Source organism: Podarcis raffonei, chromosome 3, assembly GCF_027172205.1.
Source record: "Podarcis raffonei isolate rPodRaf1 chromosome 3, rPodRaf1.pri, whole genome shotgun sequence".
NCBI classification, from domain to species: Eukaryota; Metazoa; Chordata; class Lepidosauria; order Squamata; family Lacertidae; genus Podarcis; species Podarcis raffonei.
The window spans coordinates 120503706-120523201 of NC_070604.1; the positions used below are offsets into that span (position 1 = coordinate 120503706).

Consider the following 19496-nt stretch of genomic DNA (forward strand, 5'->3'; position numbering starts at 1 on the left):
GCCACTCTTAACACAACCAACAATGGCAAGTACAACCTTTGAGGAAAGGGCAACAGCTGCAAAAATATTCTATGAGCTTCCTATGTATTATTGCGCAAATATTTAGTCTATCTTTCTTCTTAGACAAGAATGGATAGTGCCACCTGAGTGCTTCCAAGGCAGATGTTTTTTCATCTGCTTGGAAGTTACGTAAGAGGAGCCCTACCTGGACCAATAGTGGTCCCAGTTACCGCAGCTGGCATAATCTTCACAACAACTCTGCTATATAGGCTAGGCCGAGAGGCGGCAAGCTTTATAGCTGAGCGGGGCTTTGAACCCCCGTTTCCCAGGTCCTGTGGTTTGGCACTCAAACCACAACACCAAATTGGCTCAGGTGTCATCATACCTCAAATCCACTACGTTACTAGCACTGGGGGTTTTTGAGGTCTGTACGGGTTGGCTTTTTGGACGACTGCTGCATTTTGTATCAAAGTTGGTTTTTGCTTTTAAATGTGCTTGGGGGTAAGCTACACTTCTGTGAATCCTCCCTCTCCAAAGACCTGCTCTGTTTATTATTTTTATTTTGCAAGGCACCAACTGCCACTCATTTGTTTCTTCCTCTCCCCAAAGTCCCCCTGGCCACTGTTTCCCACGTTATTAATTTAAACGGAATGTCTACCAGGGAAACCAAAGTCGCTTCCCACCCTCCAGATCCCACCTCCCAGCAGATGGCAAAGTTATAAATATCAATGCATTCGTCAGCTAGTGGTACTCAAACCAGGCAGGCCAGAGCACCTTCTGCACAGCTTAAAAATACCACAACGGATTCACAGAACCATAAAATTGCAGAGTTTGGGGGACCCAAAAGGGCAGCTAATCGAACCTCGTGCAATGCAGGAATCACAGCAAGAGAATCTTTGATCGGCAAGCAACGTTTATTTCAACTCTGGCGTTGCACCTCCAAAACGCAGAGCCTGAGTTTCTGCAGTGCAGGTGCATCAAGAATTATGGAGCTCCACGCAGACATTTATTTGCTGTGCGCAATCCATACCGCTGGAGCATGAAAGGCTGGGGTTATGGGTGCCCGGGACATACATTCAAGCACATGAATGGGACACGAACGGCACAATTTAAGTAGATCTGTGGGAGGTTCAGTACAGATGAGAGAAACTAGGAGGCGATGAAGCTGGTCTCAAACCACCCCATCTCCTGGGTAATCTCCTGGCCATCCAACACTAGGGGTCATCAGGCAGACTAGGCCCCAGGGCAGCCTTTGCCAAGCTGGTGTGCTCCTGGTATTTTGGACTACAATTCCCAGCAGCCTCAGCCAACATGGCCATGGAGGGTACCTGGTCGGCCGCCATAGGGAAAAGATGCCCCCTGGACTGCATTTCTAACCTGAAGCAAAACAGCTGACTCACCAAGGCAATTGGGGTTCTACAAGGCCCAATAAATCCTTTGCAGCCAAGCCAGCTAGTTAGCCGGAGCGTTCTGCCTGATATTTTGTCAAAAAATAAAGCATCCTTGCCCTGCCTTTCTGCCAAACGAGGTTCCCAGACTGGTTTGCAAGGTCCAAAAATAAGACATTCCTTGCCCTCAGGCTTGCAATCTATAAAATACATGTGACAAAAGTGAAATACCGTGGTACCTCTGGTTGTGAACGGGATCCGTTCCGGAGACCCGCTGGCAACATGAAAAGAACACAACCTGCAGCGGCGCATCTGCGCATGCGCGGGTTGCGATTCGTCATTTTGCGCATCTGCGCATGTGCAAGCAGCGAAACCCGGAAGTAACCCTATCCAGTTCGCTGCGGGACGCAACCTGAAAAAACGTAACATGAAGCAAACATAACATGAGGTATGACTGTATACTTGGAGTCAAGTGTGAATTTCATGCTCTTTATTCAGCCCGTAGTAGCAATGAATGAAACTTTCCCCAAAACATCTAGCTATATATACATTATATACACAATGGGCCCCGTGTGATTGACTAATTCCGGGCTAGTCCTGTAGGCCAATCAGGTTGCTGAATCACTTCCTCCAGGAGCCTGATTGGCTGCTCCTGCAGGCCAATCAGGTCACTGATTCACTTCCAGGTGGACCTGGAGCTGGATTGGGTGGCTCCTGCAAACCAATCAGACTGCTGCATTCTGGATCCGATTATTCTAGGATTCAGCTCAGTACATAAGAAGGAAAGGTGACGGGGGGGGGGGGGAAGCAGCTGGTTCACCAGTTCAAGGAGAGTGATGATGCGAGAACATCTGCATAGTTTGCTGCTTTCCTCTGCCTTTTCCAAAATTTGGCAGATGACACAATTAAGGTAACAGTGAAACTGAGCTGAAATATTTCTCCAGCAGGGCAAAATTTCTAACGTTCTGGTTGCTGCTGCTGCTGCTGCTGCTTTTCCTGGCACCGCTATTCTCTCCTTCTGGGCTCTGCTTCCATCTTTTCCTGCAGCCCCATTAATCACAACTGTCAGAGAAGGGAAAGGAAACATGCCCACCAAAATGTTTTCAGGATTCTCCCCTCTTTGGGCTCACAGATAAATTTCTGCCCTGGAAGAAGCAGCGACCCTGTGTGCAGTCAACCTTCTTGAATCCCACCAATTTCAAATAATAATATATGGCTGGGCTTCCCCAGCCACTCTGGGCAGCTTCCAACAAAATATTAAAATACAGTAATGCATCAAACATTAAAAGCTTCCCTAAACAGGGCTGCCTTCAGATGTCTTCTAAAAGTCTGCTAGTTGTTCTCTTTGACATCTGGTGGGAGGGTGTTCCACAGGGCGGGTGCCACTACCGAGAAGGCCAGAACCTCTCTGCTTCGGAGTACAGAATTCTCTGCTGACATCTAAACCTGCCTTATAGTCAGTCAAGCCGTTTGTCCAGGGTGGGGAACCAGTGGCCCTGCAGAGCATAGAATTGTAGCATTGGAAGGGATCCCAAGGGTCATCTAGCACAACCCCCTGCAATGCAGGAATCTCAGCTGAAGTATCCCTGACAGAGGGCCATCCAACCTCTGCTTATAAACCTCCAGGGAAGGAGAGTCTACCACCTCCCAAGGGAGACCGTTCCACTATCCAACAGCCCCTACCGTCAGAAAGTTCTTCCTATGTTTAGTTGGAATCTCCTTTCTTGTACTTTGAATGCATTGATACAGGTCCTCCACTCCGCAGCAGCAGAAAAATATGTTGTGAGACTACGACTCTTGACATCACTGGTTGTGTTGGCTAGGGTGGATGGGAAAGGAGTTATTTGTGCACTGTTAAACTGCGGAACTCACTCCCACAAGATGCAGCAATGGCCACCGACATGGACGGCTTCAAAAGAGGATTGGACAAATTTGTGGAAAATAAGGCTGCCAATCGCTAATAGCTATGATGGCTATAGGGACGCGGGTGGCGCTGTGGATTAAACCACAGAGCCTAGGACTTGCCAATCAGAAGGTCGGCGGTTCGAATCCCCATGATGGGGTGAGCTCGCGTTGCTCGGTTCCTGCTCCTGCCATCCTAGCAGTTCGAAAGCACGTCAAAGTGCAAGTAGATAAATAGGTACCGCTCTGGCGGGAAGGTAAACGGCGTTTCTTTGCGCTGCTCTGGTTTGCCAGAAGAGGCTTAGTTATGCTGGGCACATGACCCAGAAGCTTTACGCCGGCTCCCTCGGTCAGTAAAGCGAGATGAGCACCACAACCCCACAGTCGGCCATGACTGGACCTAATGGTCAGGGGTCCCTTTACCTTTACCTTTATAATGGCTATACAGTGGTACCTTGGTTTACGAACTTAATCCGTTCCGGAAGTCCGTTCTTAAACCAAAGCGTTCTTAATGCTTTCCCATAGCAGCAGGGGATTCAACTTACAAATGGAAGACACTCAACAGGAAGCGAAACATGTTCTGCTTCCAAGGCAAAGTTCACAAACCAAAACACCTACTTCCAGGTTTGCAGCATTCTTAATCCAAGTTGTTGATAAACTAAGCTGTTCTTAAACCAAGGTAGCACTGTAGTTCGCCTCCACTGTTAGAGGCAGGATATGACCCTGAATGCCAGTTTCTGGAAAATAAAGGAGAGAAGAGTGCTGTAAAAAAATATCTAGGAGTGCTAGCACCAGGCTGAGGAATGGTTCTCTACCCCAGAGCTTTCATTATCCCCATTATCAATAGATCAATTATCATCAACCATTCAAACTGAAGTTGATTCTATTGGAATTAGGTGTGAAGTATGTATCTTTCATTGGACAGCCCGTGAAGTTCAGATCCAAGGCCATCTTTCTTTGATCCGTCTTTTTCCTTTGTTTCCAAATTTTTACATTTGGTTTTTCTTACGAGAGAGGACGCTCGAACAGCCTTCTCGTAATCTGGAGCGATGGAGAACTCTCAATCTGTTTTACGGCATCGTAAAAAGAAATGCCAGTGGGATCATTTAAGGCCCATGCAAGTGAAAATGTTTATCATCGAGAAGGAGCCAAGACGTAAAATTGGATTTTACTTGGTGTGCTCCAGGACGGAACATCAATAAAAAGGGAATCCCATAAAACTAATAAGAGATCTTGCTTATTGGGCCGGTCAGCATATAAAAATACTCTTGGCTAAAGCTCTCGGGGAGTAAATTACTGTAACTCTGTAATTAGTAGGACAACAGCATAAGACCATGGCTAGCCATATAGAAGCGGGTGCAGAACCAGTGACTACTCAAGATGTTATTGGACTCCCAGCAGCCTCAAAAGCCAGAGATGGTGGGATCCTGTTCATCTGGAGAGCCACAGGTTCCCTTCGGTCAGCCCTAAGAAGCAACACAGTTAACCGAACAAACAAGTCAGGATCCATCATAAAATACATTTCAAGCAACAACTTTGGGCTGGATATATTAGCACGCTGCGAAAACACCATGCTACCCGCCCACTTATAAAAGTGAAAGCAATGCCAAAATTAGAAGTTTAGGGCACAGATTTCTGCCTGTTAGGCAGAGACTCCCCCTTGCATCAAAAGAAATTGCCAGGAAGGCATTTTTTAAAAGCACTACAACATGGGTAGGCAAACTAAGGCCCGGGGGCCAGATCCAGCCCAATCGCCTTCTGAATCCGGCCCGCGGATGGTCCGGTAATCAGTGTGTTTTTACATGAGTAGAATGTCTCCTTTTATTTAAAATGCATCTCTGGGTTATTTGTGGGGCCTGCCTGGTGTTTTTACATGAGTAGAATGTGTGCTTTTATTTAATATGCATCTCTGGGTTATTTGTGGGGCATAGGAATCCGTTCATTTCCCCTCCCAAAATATAATCCGGCCCCCCACAAAGTCTGAGGGACAGTGGACCGGCCCCCTGCTTAAAAAGTTTGCTGACCCCTGTGCTACAAGGATCAAGGCGCTGGGATCGCAGAATACTGAGTGCTGTTTGAGGACAGAGTAAAATTTGGAGAGAGAAGTAGCCACTTGTTTCTTCTTACGGTGACTGGCAAGCCATGACTGTCACTCATCGCCAGTAAGCTGTGTGTGATAAACACACACACACACACAAATATATGCTTTAACTACAGGGCAGGGCAGCCCAGAAAATGAACGCCAAAGGGCCAAAGAATCATTTGCATCCCACTCTCTTTCCCGTTTTCCCAAACCACAACCATGGCGAGGAGGGAGAATTCTCAGTGGCTCAAGAACAGGGATCCTTGATGGCTGAATGACCTGGCAATGGAATACAAAAGTTCATCAAATTATGCACAGACAGACAGACAAACACACACACACGGAGATGGAGGAGAGGAAGAGATGTCATTCCATATGCCTGGTGTTATTTGCTCAGCTGGGCACCCTAAACTTCTTGCCACTGCAATACCACTGGTCCGTCAATCTTACCTCTCGCCCTGACCTAGCCACTGTGATCCACGTGACGGTCACCTCCAGACTGGATTATTGTAACTCGCTCTACGTGGGGCTGCCCTTGAGACTGACCCAGAAACTCCAGCGGGTGCAGAATGCCGTGGCGAGACTCCTTATGGGGTCTTCGCTGCGAGATCACATTCATCCAGTGCTATACCAGCTGCACTGGCTCCTGGTGGAGTACAGGATCAGGTTTAAGGTGCTGGTTTTAACCTTTAAAGCCCTATATGGCCTAGGACCCTCGTACCTATGGGACTGCCTCTCCTGGTATGTCCCATGGAGGACCTTACGGTCTTCAAACAAAAACATCTTGGAGGTCCCAGGCCACAGGGAGGTTAGGCTGGCCTCAAGCAGAGCCAGGGCTTTTTCGGCCGTGGCCCCGATCTGGTGGAACGCTCTGTCACAAGAGACTAGGGCCCTGCGGGACTTGACATCTTTCCACAGGGCCTGCAAGACAGAGCTGTTCCACCAGGCCTTTGGCCAAGGCACAGTCTGACCCCCTCCTTCTGTAATCCTCACAGAACTCTAGCCCAATGGTTGCCATGAATTTGACTCTGAATGGATTTTAGAATGAATTGATTTTAGAATGCTGTGTTACTTTTATTGTCGTTAGCTGCTCTGAGCCCAGCTTTGGCTGGGGAGAGCGGGATATAAAAAAATTATTATTATTATTATTATTATTATTATTATTATTATTATTATTATTATTTCGTGGGTCCCCAAGTTTCAGACTTAGGCTGCATGCAAAACAATGTAAGGAAAGCCTGCTGGATCAGGCCACAAGGGGCCCATCTAGTCCAGCGTCCTTTTCGCACAATGGCCAACTAGGTACCTATGATGGGAAACCTGAAAGCTGGATTCTAGACCAAGCCAGGGTTTGAAATTGGCCGGGCGCATTTTGCACCTGGCTATTGAACACCAAACTGCAGGAGGTAGTGGAGGACAGAGGTGCCTGGCGTGCTCTGGTCCATGGGGTCACGAAGAGGCGGACACGAGTAAACGACTAAACAACAACAAATTGAACACTTGTAACCGAGTGAAGGTGCCAGGGCGCCAGGATTGGCACCTGACATCTCCATCTGGTGATGCATGTTTGGAGATCCTTGGATTTGGACTGCTCTCACACACTAGCAACACATCCTGTAGAATTCTACACGTGGTATTTTATCTGCACACTCGGAATGAATTTCAAGAACCAAGAAGTTGTTATTGAAAAGAGCCACCTGGCCCCAAAATGGCAACAAGGCGTTCAGTTTCAGCGACCGTAACCCTGGTTGAAGGAGCCATTTGGCGCCTAGTTTATATATCTGAGTTTCTAAGACTGCCAAGAGCGCCGCTCTCTCCTCCTGTGGTTTCCAGCAACTGATAACGATGATGATGACGACGATGATGACGATGATGACGATAATAATAATAATAATAATAATAATAATAATAATAATAATAATTTATTTATACCCCGCCCATCTGGCTGAGTTTCCCCAGCCACTCTGGGCGGCTTCCAATCAAGTGTTAAAAACAATACAGCATTAAATATTAAAAACTTCCCTAAACAGGGCTGCCTTCAGATGTCCTTTAAAGATAAGATAGCTGCTTATTTCCTTCACATCTGAAGGGAGGGCGTTCCACAGGGCGGGCGCCACTACCAAGAAGGCCCTCTGTCTGGTTCCCTGTAACTTCACTTCTCGCAATGAGGGAACCGCCAGAAGGCCCTCAGCACTGGATCTCAGTGTCCGGGCAGAACGATGGGGGTGGAGACGCTCCTTCAGGTATACTGGACCGAGGCTGTTTAGGGCTTTAAGGGTCAGCACCAACACTGGTCTTCAGAAGCACTGCTGCCTTGAACCATGGAGGCAGAGCAAAGCCATAGCTGATCAGTGAAAAAAATCTATAGACTATGGCTACCACAGTTATCCCCCCTCCCAACCCCAATTCCAAGAGGATGTTGGAGGGTGTCCAGATCCAAGGCCTCTCCAAACATGCCCTTGATATTCCTCCTTTTCTCCATTATCTAACCACAAACGACAGGTGAAGGGAAAATGCAATATTTCTGCAGCAATGAGGTATATCCATGAGTGGCTGCATTCTTCCTCTCCCCAGGGATAAATAGATCTGCAAAAGTTTCTCAGTATGTCCTCCAGGTGAACACAGGTTGGTCCCTTTCAATTTACCTGGGGCTGCAGTGGCTCAGCCTAACTTCATCCAGGCTGCAAAGGCTACGCGTTATATCTCTGTTGCTCTAAGAGTGGGGTGTTTGGCAGGAGTTGCTGTATATATTGCTCATTATTAGTTTTAATTTTATATATATTGTAATTTTAATAGCATGCTCTTAGGTAAGCCACCCCGGGGAATATTTATTGATGGGCAGCTCTATACATCAAAATTCGAATAAATAAATAATGCCTTTGCCAGAGTCTCTGGAGAGCTTCTGTTTAAGAGTAGAGATGGCACCGAACCATCTGGGGTGAAGCCCTCTGGGCTCCATGTAAGGCCGTTTCATACATCTCCTGGCACCACACGTGAATTAAGTTTAGGCGTTCCACAGGCTGTCCACTTCCTAAGAAATCATTCTGCGTGGTTTATGTTCGCAGAAAGAGAAAACAGGGTTATTTTGCTTCGCTGCAGCCAGGCCTTGCAGGAAGCTGAACCAGAAATTTATAGAAGGACCATCAAACAACATCTCTCAACCCCGCAAAGCTCATGGAGTGGCTAGAATAGGACTTGCCAACCTGGTTCCTTCCTGGGATATAGCTCAATCAGTAGAACATGAGACTATTAATTTAAGGGTTGTGAATTCGAGTCTCACCTTAGACAAAAGATTGCTGCATTGCAGGGGGGTTGTACTTGATGACCCTCATGGTCCCTGTTATGTACTGAGTTGAATAGGATCCAAAATGCAGCAGTCTGATTGGTCCTAGAACAATAGGATTCAGAATGCAGCAGTCTGATTGGTCCTAGAACAATGGAGCAGTATGATTGGTTTGCAGGAGCCACCCAATCCAGCTCCAGATGGAAGTGAATCCACAACCTGATTGGCCTACAGGAGAATTCCGGAATTGGCCAATCACATGCAGCCCATTGTGTAAATAATGTATATAAGGCAGATACTTTGGGGGAACTTTCATTCCTTCTCACCACTATGAGCTGAATAAAGAGCATGAAATCCACTCTCGACTCTGAGTATATTTCAGTCCCTTCCAACTCTGATTCTAGGTTTTGGACTTCAACTCCCATCAGCCTCAGCTAGTATAGTCAGCAAGCACCACATTTGTTTACCCTGGTTTGTTTACCCTGGTATTTAACTGGAGGTCAGGTGTCCTGACTCCCACTCACAGACTTGGGACTCACACCTCACTTGTTTTGCCTAAAAGTTTTATTCCAAAATTCACTACAGGACCCAAAACCCAAACAGGGTTAGAGGTTAGAAAGTCAGGAAGCAGGACAGAGCGCTTGAGTTTTTATATCGCAAACCGCCCAAAGAGTGGTATAGAAATTTAATAAATAATAATAATAAAATAAATTGATCCCACTACAGAACTTGCTCCCATGGGAAGAAGGCCACCAATCTAGATGGCTTTAAAAGACAATTAGGCAAATTTGCGGAGGAGGGGGCTGTCATGGCTACCAGCCAAGACAGTGAAGGTCCTGTACGAGTGCCTGGAGGTTGGAGGATGGATGGCGGCTAATGGATTGAGGTTGAATCCTGACAAGACAGAAGTACTGTTCTTGGGGGACAGGAGGCGGGCAGGTGTGGAGGACTCCCTGGTCCTGAATGGGATAACTGTGCCCCTGAAGGACCAGGTGCGCAGCCTGGGAGTCATTTTGGACTCACAGCTGTCCATGGAGGCACAGGTCAGTTCTGTGTTCAGGGCAGCTGTCTACCAGCTCCATCTGGTATGCAGGCTGAGACCCTCCCTGCCCGCAGACTGTCTCACCAGACTGGTGCATGCTCTAGTTATCTCCTGCTTGGACTACTGCATTGCGCTCTACATGGGGCTACTGTTATGTACTGAAGTTCTCACCCTGGGCCAGCAGGGGAATACTGTAGATAGTTTTCACTCAGGTCCACGTCAGTTATTTTAGGCGGGAAACCCTGGGTTGTTGTTGCTACAATGTTGATAGCTGGCTGCCTATAAAAGCAGGCCGGCTGAGCTGTTTGCTGTTCAGTTTTCTGTTCCAGCTTACAAAATAAAGAGCTGCTTTGGAGAAATCGCTGTGTCGTCTGCCATGTCTACCCACTATTCAACAGCTACCTTTGAAGGTGACACGGAAACTACAACTAATCCAGAATGTGGCAGCTGGACTGGTGACTGGGAGTGGCCACCGAGACCACATAACACCAGTCCAGAAAGACCTACATTGGCTCCCCGTACTTTTCCGAGCACAGTTGAAAGTGTTGGTGCTGACCTTTAAAGCCCTAAACGGCCTCGGTCCAGTATCCCTGAAGGAGCGTCTCCACCCCCATCGTTCTGCCCGGACACTGAATTCCAGCTCCAAGGGCCTTCTGGCGGTTCCCTTGCTGTGAAATGCAAACTACAGGGAACCAGGCAGAGGGCCTTCTCAGTGGCAGCACCCGCCCTGTGGAACGCTCTCCCATCAGATGTCAAAGAGATAAACAACTACATTTAGAAGACATCTGAAGGCAGCCCTGTTCAGGAAAGTTTTTAATGTGTGACAGTTTGATGTATTTTTAATATTTGTTGGAAGCCACCCAGAGTGGCTGGATTTTCCCCTAAATTGATTTTAGAACTTTGAATTTATTGTTATTCATGCTTTTATACTGTATTTTATGCTGTTTTTTGTTGTATCACAATTAAGTGTTTTAAATTTGTTGTTAGCCACCCTGAGCCCAGTTTTCTGAACCGGGAAGGGTGGGGTATAAATTAATAATAATAATTAAAAAGGCAGCAAGAGGAATCGTTTCGCGACTGTATTACAGACAAAACGGGGTTGAAATGGCACTGGAGCGGATAACAGGGTGAAGTTTCCAGAGGAGCGAAGGAAAACAGAAGGAACTATCGGGGGTGCCGAGGGGAACAGGGAGGCAGGCGCCCAGAGACAGGGCAAGAGGAAGCACATTCGACTGAGCTCAAGAGCAACCCCATCCTCAGACAAAAATAAATAATTCCAGGAAAAGGAATGTTTGCATTTGTACAAGGCTCCGGCAGCCCTGGGTAGACGAGAGGCAAAGGTATGTTTGTATTAACTTTGGCCTGGTTTTCCCGTCCCAATGTACTCTCCCGGCTCTATTCGTTAGAGATATTCTACAAAACCATTTCTCAGCCTTTCCACAGCCAGGAGGGCACAAGGGGTTCCTCCGTTAGTTATCTCAATAAACCAAACTTTTCGACTGTTCAGCATCTCTGAACCTGTGGCTGTAAGTGTGCGATACACTCAACCATTAAGCCATCTAGGTTAGAGGTCATCACTAAGTATCAAATGTGGTGACAGTAATAATAATACAACAAAACAACAACAACACCATTGTGGCGGCACGGGGTTGCCATTCTGTGATTGGACTTACGCTAGTTGTTGAGCGGTTCATTTATCCAGTAGGTATAACATTTACTGCATATGTCACTTGTTAAGATGGGATGCAGGTGGCGCTGTGGGTTAAACCACAGAGCCTAGGACTTGCCAATCAAAAGTCGGCAGTTCGAATCCCCGCGACGGAGTGAGCTCCCATTGCTCGGTCCCTGCTCCTGCCAACCTAGCAGTTCGAAAGCACGTCAAAGTGTAAGTAGATCAATAGGTACCGCTCCGGCGGGAAGGTAAACACCATTTCCGTGTGCTGCTCTGGTTCGCCAGAAGCGGCTTAGTCATGCTGGCCACATGAACCGGAAGCTGTACGCCGGCTCCCTCGGCCAATAAAGCTAGATGAGCGCCGCAACCCCAGAGTTGGTCATGACTGGACCTAATGGTCAGGGGTCCCTTTACCTTTTTAACTTGCTAAGATAGAGTTGCACATTTATCCACTCCATGTTTACAGTATCGCCAGGCTTTGTCTTGCACATGGCACCTTAGTATGTTTGTTGTTTGAATGGCTACAAGTCTATCTCCATTCTAGCTATTATTCTAGTAAATTTGGTTTTATACTTATAAGCCAGTTTGTGGTGTTGTTGTTTTCTTGTAGTGGTCATCGCTAATTCCTGTGGGAATGAGTTTCACAGTCTAACAATCCCATACTCCTGATCCATGTATAGTTTGGCTTCCCTGTGGCAGCGTTCGCACATAATCTTAAACCATAGTTCAACATTGCCAGGAAAAGCTGCAGTGAGCCTCAGATTTGTATAGAGCCTCGCCCTTCTTTCCAGGAGGCCAGCATTAGGGATTTAATAGAATCATAGAGTTGGAAGAGACCACAAGGGCCATCGAGTCCAACCCCCTGCCAAGCAGGAAACACCATCAGAGCACTTCTGACATATGGTTGTCAAGCCTCTGCTTAAAGACCTCCAAAGAAGGAGACTCCACCACACTCCTTGGCAGCAAATTCCACTGTCAAACAGCTCTTACTGTCAGGAAGTTCTTCCTAATGTTTAGGTGGAATCTTCTTTCTTGTAGTTTGGATCCATTGCTCCGTGTCCGCTTCTCTGGAGCAGCAGAAAACAACCTTTCTCCCTCCTCTATGTGACATCCTTTTATATATTTGAACATGGCTATCATATCACCCCTTAACCTCCTCTTCTCCAGGCTAAACATGCCCAGCTCCCTTAGATTTGGAAGAAGGTTACCAGATTTGTTTCAATGAATCCGGGGACACTTTTCAACTTCAATGGATTTTGTATGGGGACTGATGTGTAAATCCGGGGACTGTCCCTGGGAAACGGGGACGTTTGGTAACTTTAATTTGGAAGCCTTTGCTTCCTTTCCAACAGTTTGACGTTGCACCCAAACCTTGTCAAAAGCAGGGAGCCTTAACTATTGTCAGTGGAAATTACTCAACTTCAAACCAGAGGTTTAAAAAGCTAGTTTTGTTTTCAGTAAACTTAAAGGTCAGCCATAGCTTAGGGTTGAGATGTCATAGCTAACCTCCAATTTGCAGTGGTGGAGGACAGGGGGAAGGAAGATTGTGCAGGTTCAAGGTTTCCTGCAGCTCAGCCTTGCAAGGCTAAACTGTGGCTTGACATTATGAGGAAACCAAGGCACAGTGTGTTGCTGGGATTTGAGACTGCATTATTCAGCATGCAGTATCCACTGCTTCCTCCACAGGTTGTCATCACTTCTGAGCAAAGCTTGCAGGTAATCGGATGAGGTACCCAGCAGGCCACTAATTGACTGGTGGATTTCTCTGTTTCCCTTCCAATTTTCTAAGCAATTCAGCAAACAGAAGCCAAGCACATTCCATTTCTTTCAATACAGTCATACCTCGGGTTGAAGTAGCTTCGGGTTGAGCATTTTCGGGTTGTGCTCCGCGGCGACCCAGAAGTAACGGAACGCGTTACTTCTGGGTTTCGCCACTCACACATGTGCAGATGCTCAAAATGACGTCATGCGCATGTGCAGAAGTGGTGAATCGCGACCCGAGCACGCGCAGACATGGGTTGCATTCGCTTCAGGATGCGAACGGGGCTCCGGAACGGATCCCATTCGCATCCAGAGGTACCACTGTATTTAAACAAATAAAGCATGACTAAACATCAGGAATAACTTTCTAAGAGCTGTTGGAGGGCCATCTGTCATGGATGCTTTAGCCAAGATTCCTGCACTGCAGGCGGGTTGGACTAGATGACTCTTGGGGTCCCTTCCAACTCTACAGTTCTACGATGCTATGATAACGCAGTCCTGCCAACCTAGCAGTTCGAAAGCACGTCAAAGTGCAAGTAGATAAATAGGTACCACTCTGGCAGGAAGGTAAACGACGTTTCCGTGCGCTGCTCTGGTTCGCCAGAAGCGGCTTAGTCCTGCTGGCCACATGACCCGGAAGCTGTACGCCGGCTCCCTCGGTCAATAAAGCGAGATGAGCGCCGCAACCCCAGAGTCGGCCACGACTGGACCTAACAGTAAGGGGTCCCTTTACCTTTACGATAACGCAGAGTAGCATTAAAAATACAACAAAGTATACACACAGCAACGTCTTTGCTGAAACAAGCAGGTTTTATTCAAATGTGTCTCAAGAAAAAGACTGGAGGGGGTGGGTTGAGGAAAACTTGATTCAGAAGTTTGGTTCGTGACTCTTGGGCGAGGAAGGAATAAGGGACGTTGGCATGCCATCTAAAAACATACCTACCTGGGAGCTAGCTCCCTGTACCATGCTTTCCTTGAGCACCCCTATACACCTGGACATCTGTAGGAAGGGCCGGTCCACACATGAGGCAAGGTGAGGCGACCGCTTTGGGCGGCAGGATCTGCAGAGTAGCAGATCTGACCTCCAAGGAATGGATTGCCCGCAGCCGCATGGTCCTTGGACGCTGGATCTGCCGCCTCCTTGGCAGTTCCTTTATGCCTTCCCTCTTGGTTAACAGGAGACACCACCAATGGTCTCCTTCCACCTCACTCTACTAACTCCAGAAACCCAAGATCACGTGGAGGAGGCTCCTCCCCATGCCAGCATCGTTCAGTCCAAAAGCCAAGGCCATCCTGATGGGGACATAGAGCGGTAGGGGTGCGCCTGGTGCCTGCCAGGTGTCCTGCACTACAACTCCCAGCAGCCATGACAGCCGTTAGTCAAGGGCAGGCTTCCTCAAACTTGGCTTTCCAGATGTTTTGAGACTACAGTTCCCATCATCCCTGACCACTGGTCCTGCTAGCTAGGGATCATGGGAGTTGTAGGCCAAAAACATCTGGAGGGCCAAGGTTGAGGAAGCCTGGTCAAGGGTAATGGGAGTTGTGCTCCAACAACATCTGGAGAGCTCCAGGTTGAGCAAGGCTGATCTGAATAATCCTAGAGCAGTTATAAGGAGGAAAATCAGAGAAGCCCATGGGTGATGATTCTTTATTAGATTTGTATACCGCCCCCCCACCCAGGGTGATTCACAACATAACAACACAAAACGACAACTCACACAATATATAATGAAAACAAAGCAAAGACATCCCTGTCCCACAAACATTTAAAAGGTCACTTCTAGCTCCTTTCCGAAGCACCAAGAAATTGATGATCGACAAGGCATGCAGGGTGTCACACCTGAAAGAGATGGGACCACAAAGCCATGCCTCCCATCAATGAAAGGAAAAACGTGTGTGTATCAGCCACTGCTATGGTCACTTCCAGAGAAGCTGTTTTCCCCTCTCCAGAACAGAAGGGAGGGTGAGTGTGGGCATATTTAAGGGGATATTTTCAATGTTGGAGATGGTGAGGCAATGTGGACAAGAACTGTGCAGGATGAGGACATTTCTCCTGAAATGTGAGTTTCTGAGGGGTGAGACCTTTTGTAGATGCCATAGGAGATACTGATGCTCGTACAGGTGTCCAAAAGTGCCACATTGGTGATCCCTAGCTTATGCCATAATAAAGCTTGTGAGCATTTAAGGCGCAAAAAACCCCCCAAACAAACATGGCATGCAGACTATTCCCCCCCTTTCCAAATATCACACTCACAGACCCACATAATTATTCCCCCACTCCTCCCAGTAGAAAGAAACCCAAGTCCCACAGCAACATTCATATCCTACTTCCCCCAAATCTCCCATTGCAAAAAAAACAGGAAGGAAGGCAGAATCAAAGCATATGTTTTAAAGACAAGAAAACATGGGGTTTCTCTCCCGGAAACTAAAAACACCATCCCAGAGTATCAAGTAGTGCATTTCCGCGACTTAATATTCAGAATCTGCAATCCTAAAATGTCAACAGGGAAGGGTTGTAACTTTGTAGTAAGGCAAATGCTTTGCACATTAAAAAACCCCTCTGGTTTGACACTTTTTGGAAAGAGGTTTTTTTCAGAGAGTAAGGCAGGGAGCAGAGATATTTAAGGAGGAGGAGGGCTGTCGCTCTGAGCTAAAAGTATGGGGCCAGACTGAATAACAATCTGACACAGTGACTCCCCTCTGAGGCTACTTCTGAGCAAGGAGGTCCACAATGCCTGCCACAAAACGCCCAGTTCCTTCTGCCATGCTTTACGGATCCATTCCGATCCACTGCACACCACCCAAAACAAAGAGCTTGCGTTGCTATGGTTATTATAGGATTCCTGTCTTTTTGGGACACAGGGCAGAAAGGCGTGCACACCTCTCAGGATGAGGTGCACTCACGGTGGATGCATGGGGCTGGCTGCCAAGAAGCCGCAGGGCGAGCGCATGGACCCTTTTCAGCAGACATGGGGAAGAAGGGCTCCCACTTGCCACAAGGGAGAAGGTGCTCCAAAACTCCACAAGGACCTTTCCTGGGGAAACTGCTGGGGGGTGGGGAACAGTCTGATGTATAACTGGGACCACTGGATCCTCTCGGACTGCCTGGACCTGGCTGCCTGCTCCCATTCCGGAGAGCACATGGACAGAGCATATGCTCAGAATTCCCCATCCGAGGCTGGCAGTCCACTCTCTGCCTGCTTCCTGAGCGGATCCTGCCACGAGGAGGCCAGGAGGAGCTGGCAGGAGTGCCACCTTGGCTCCTTGACCGTGGGTGGCAGTGGGTACTATACAACCCTGTGGGTGCCCAAATTTATGGGGATTTTTGTGGGTGCTGTGGCACACAGGGCCCCAGCATCTATGGGAGCTGGTTATTGCAGCCCCCGCACCCCGGATCTGTATCCTCGACGCCTTGGCATGCATTGCAAGCTATTATATCCCCCGGGTTCCTTCTTCCCCAAGGCGCCGGGTACGTGAAACCGGTTCCGGGGCTGCGGAAGGGAGATGACCCGGACGGGGGCTGATCCTGCACCGGGGAGAAATGCATGCAAGCCAAAACGAAAGCAGGGTGGGGGGAAAACCCCTTCCTCTGCAAGAGCAAAGGAAGGAGCTGTCCTGTGCAAAGTCAGAGCCACCCCACCCGGTGCAACCCGGGGTCGCCCTCCAGAAATCTCTGCAGCGCAGCGCTTACCTTGTCGCTGCAAGGAGCGCGGCTGGAGGCCAGCAAGTCCGCGCACAGCTGCCGGCAAGCGGGAGGAAAGGGCTTCCGAGGGAAGAAGGAGGCAGGATGAGCCCGGGCGCCGCTGCCTGCCTGCCACCGTCCCGAGTCTGCAGTCCAGCGGCCAATGCTCTGCGCGCCGTGGGAAGCGGAGCTTTTAAAACCGGGAAGGAAAGGGGGGCCGGCGCGCCCCCTGGTGGAGATGGGCGGGAGATCATAAATCCTAGAATTGGAACGGGGTACCCCAAAGGTCATTAATTAATTAATTAAAAGACGCCTGCTTCTTGGGAGAAGGGCAATGACAGGCCTAGACAGCATCTTGAGAAGTAGAGACGTCACCTTGACAACAAAGGTCCGTATAGTTAAAGCCATGGTTTTCCCAGTAGTGATGTATGGAAGTAAGAGCTGGACCATAAAGAAGGCTGATCGCCGAAGAATGGATGCTTTTGAATTATGGTGCTGGAGAAGACTCTTGAGAGTCCCATGGACTGCAAGAAGATCAAACGCATCCATTCTGAAGGAAATCAGCCCTGAGAGCTCACTGGAAGGACAGATCGTGAAGCTGAGGCTCCAAGACTTTGGCCACCTCATGAGAAGAGAAGACTCCCTGGAAAAGACCCTGATGTTGGGAAAGATGGAGGGCGCAAGGAGAAGGGGACGGCAGAGGACGAGATGGTTGGATAGTGTTTTCGAGGTTACCAGCATGAGTTTGACCAAACTGCGGTAGGCAGTGGAAGACAGGAGTGCCTGGAGTGCTCTGGTCCATGGGGTCACGAAGAGTCGGACACGACTAAACGACTAAACAACAACAACAACCCCAAAGGTCATCTAGTCCAACCCCCTGGAATGCAGGCATCTCATCTAAAGGATCCATGACAGATGGCCATCCAAGCTCTGCTTAAAAAGCTCCAAGGAAGGAGAGCCCATCACCTTCCAAGGAAGACCGTTCCACTGTCTAGCACAGGCTTCCTCAACCTCAGCCCTCCAGATGTTTGGAGACTACGCGTTAATGAGTCGTCGCCTGTACATGCGGTTCCTCTGATCTTTGAAGTAAAGATACGTGCGCATAGAGAGATCCGTTAACACCATCACCATGCTAGCTAACGCTGGAGTCGGACCCTGACGGCAAACAGGAAAGCACCAGGATTTGCAAGGCCCTAGAGCAGTGGTTCTCAGTCTGTGGGTCCCCAGATGTTGTTGGACTACAACTCCCATCATCCCTGACCACTGGTCCTGCTAGCTAGGGATCATGGGAGTTGTAGGCCAAAAACATCTGGAGGGCCGAGGTTGAGGAAGCCCGGTCTAGTGGTTCTTCCTATCAGAAAGTTCTCCCTGATGTTGAGTCGGATTTCCTTTTTTACAATTTGAAGCCATTGGTTCGAGTCTTACCCTTCGGAGCAGGAGAAAACGAGCTTATTCCCTCTTCCATGTGACAGCCCTTGAGATATTTGAAGATGACTCTCATGTCTCCTCTCAGACTCCCCAGGTGTGCAGCCTGAGAGTCATTCTGGACTCACAGCTGTCCATGGAGGCGCAGGTCAATTCTGTGTCCAGGGCAGCTGTTTACCATCTCCATCTGGTACGCAGGCTGAGACCCTGTCTGCCCACAGACTGTCTCGCCAGAGTGGTGCATGCTCTGGTTATCTCCCACTGGGATTACTACCATGTGCTCTACATGGGGCTACCTTTGAAGGTGACCCAGAAACTGCAACTAATCCAGAATGCGGCAGCTAGACTGGTGACTGGGAGCGTTCACCGAGACCGCATAACACCGGTCTTGAAAGATCTACATTGGCTCCCAGTACGTTTCCAAGCAGAATTCAAAGTGTTGGTGCTGACCTTTAAAGCCCTAAAGGCCTCGGTCCAGTATACCTGAAAGAGCGTCTCCACCCCCATCATTCTGCCCGGACGCTGAGGTCCAGCGCCGAGGGCCTTCTGGCGGTTCCCTCACTGCAAGAAGCCAAGTTACAGGGAACCAGGCAGAGGGCCTTCTCGGTAGTGGCGCCCGCCCTGTGGAACACCCTCCCATCAGATGTCAAAGAGAAACAACTACCAGACTTTTAGAAGACATCTGAAGGCAGCCCTCTTTAGGGAAGCTTTTAATGTTTAATAGACTATTGTATTTTAATATTCTGTTGAAAACTGCCCAAAGTGGCTGGGGGGGCCCAGCCAGATGGGCGGGGTGTAAATAATACATTGTTATTATATTATTATTTTCCAGGCTAAACATACTCCTTCAACCGTTCCTCATATGGCTTGGCTTCCAGACCCTTGATCATCTTGGTTGCCCCTCTCTGCACATATTCAAGTTTGTCAACATCTTTCCTAAACTGTGGCGCCCAGAACTGGATCCCGTATTCCAGGTGTGGTCTGACCAACGCAAAATAGAATGGTACTATGATTTCCCTTGATCTGGACACTAGACTTCTGTTGATGCAGCCTAGAATAGCGTTGGCTCTTGACTTCCAGGTTAGCGCCATCGGCGAATGGCGGATTCCCTCCGAGCTCCGGAGGGAATCGGCTCCGCAGGAATTGGGTCTTCCCGCTGCGGCGACGTGGGGACCCTTAAAAATCACAGGCAGTGAAGCCTGTGAACCTGGTGACTCGGCGGGCACCATTTGCGGCCCCCCGACCTGCAAAGGAGCCT

The 19496-nt window shown here is 48.6% G+C and overlaps 1 protein-coding gene across 1 annotated transcript in view; it reads right to left on the reverse strand.

The window, feature by feature from the left end:
• Nucleotides 1–16970, reverse strand: part of EXTL3 (exostosin like glycosyltransferase 3) — a 187480-nt gene extending 170510 nt beyond the window's left edge. The window contains exon 1 of the mRNA XM_053383782.1: nucleotides 16823–16970. The gene's annotated coding sequence lies outside the window, so the exon portion shown is untranslated. The remainder of the gene's footprint in view (nucleotides 1–16822) is intronic.
• Between the last annotated feature and the right edge of the window lie 2526 nt (nucleotides 16971–19496).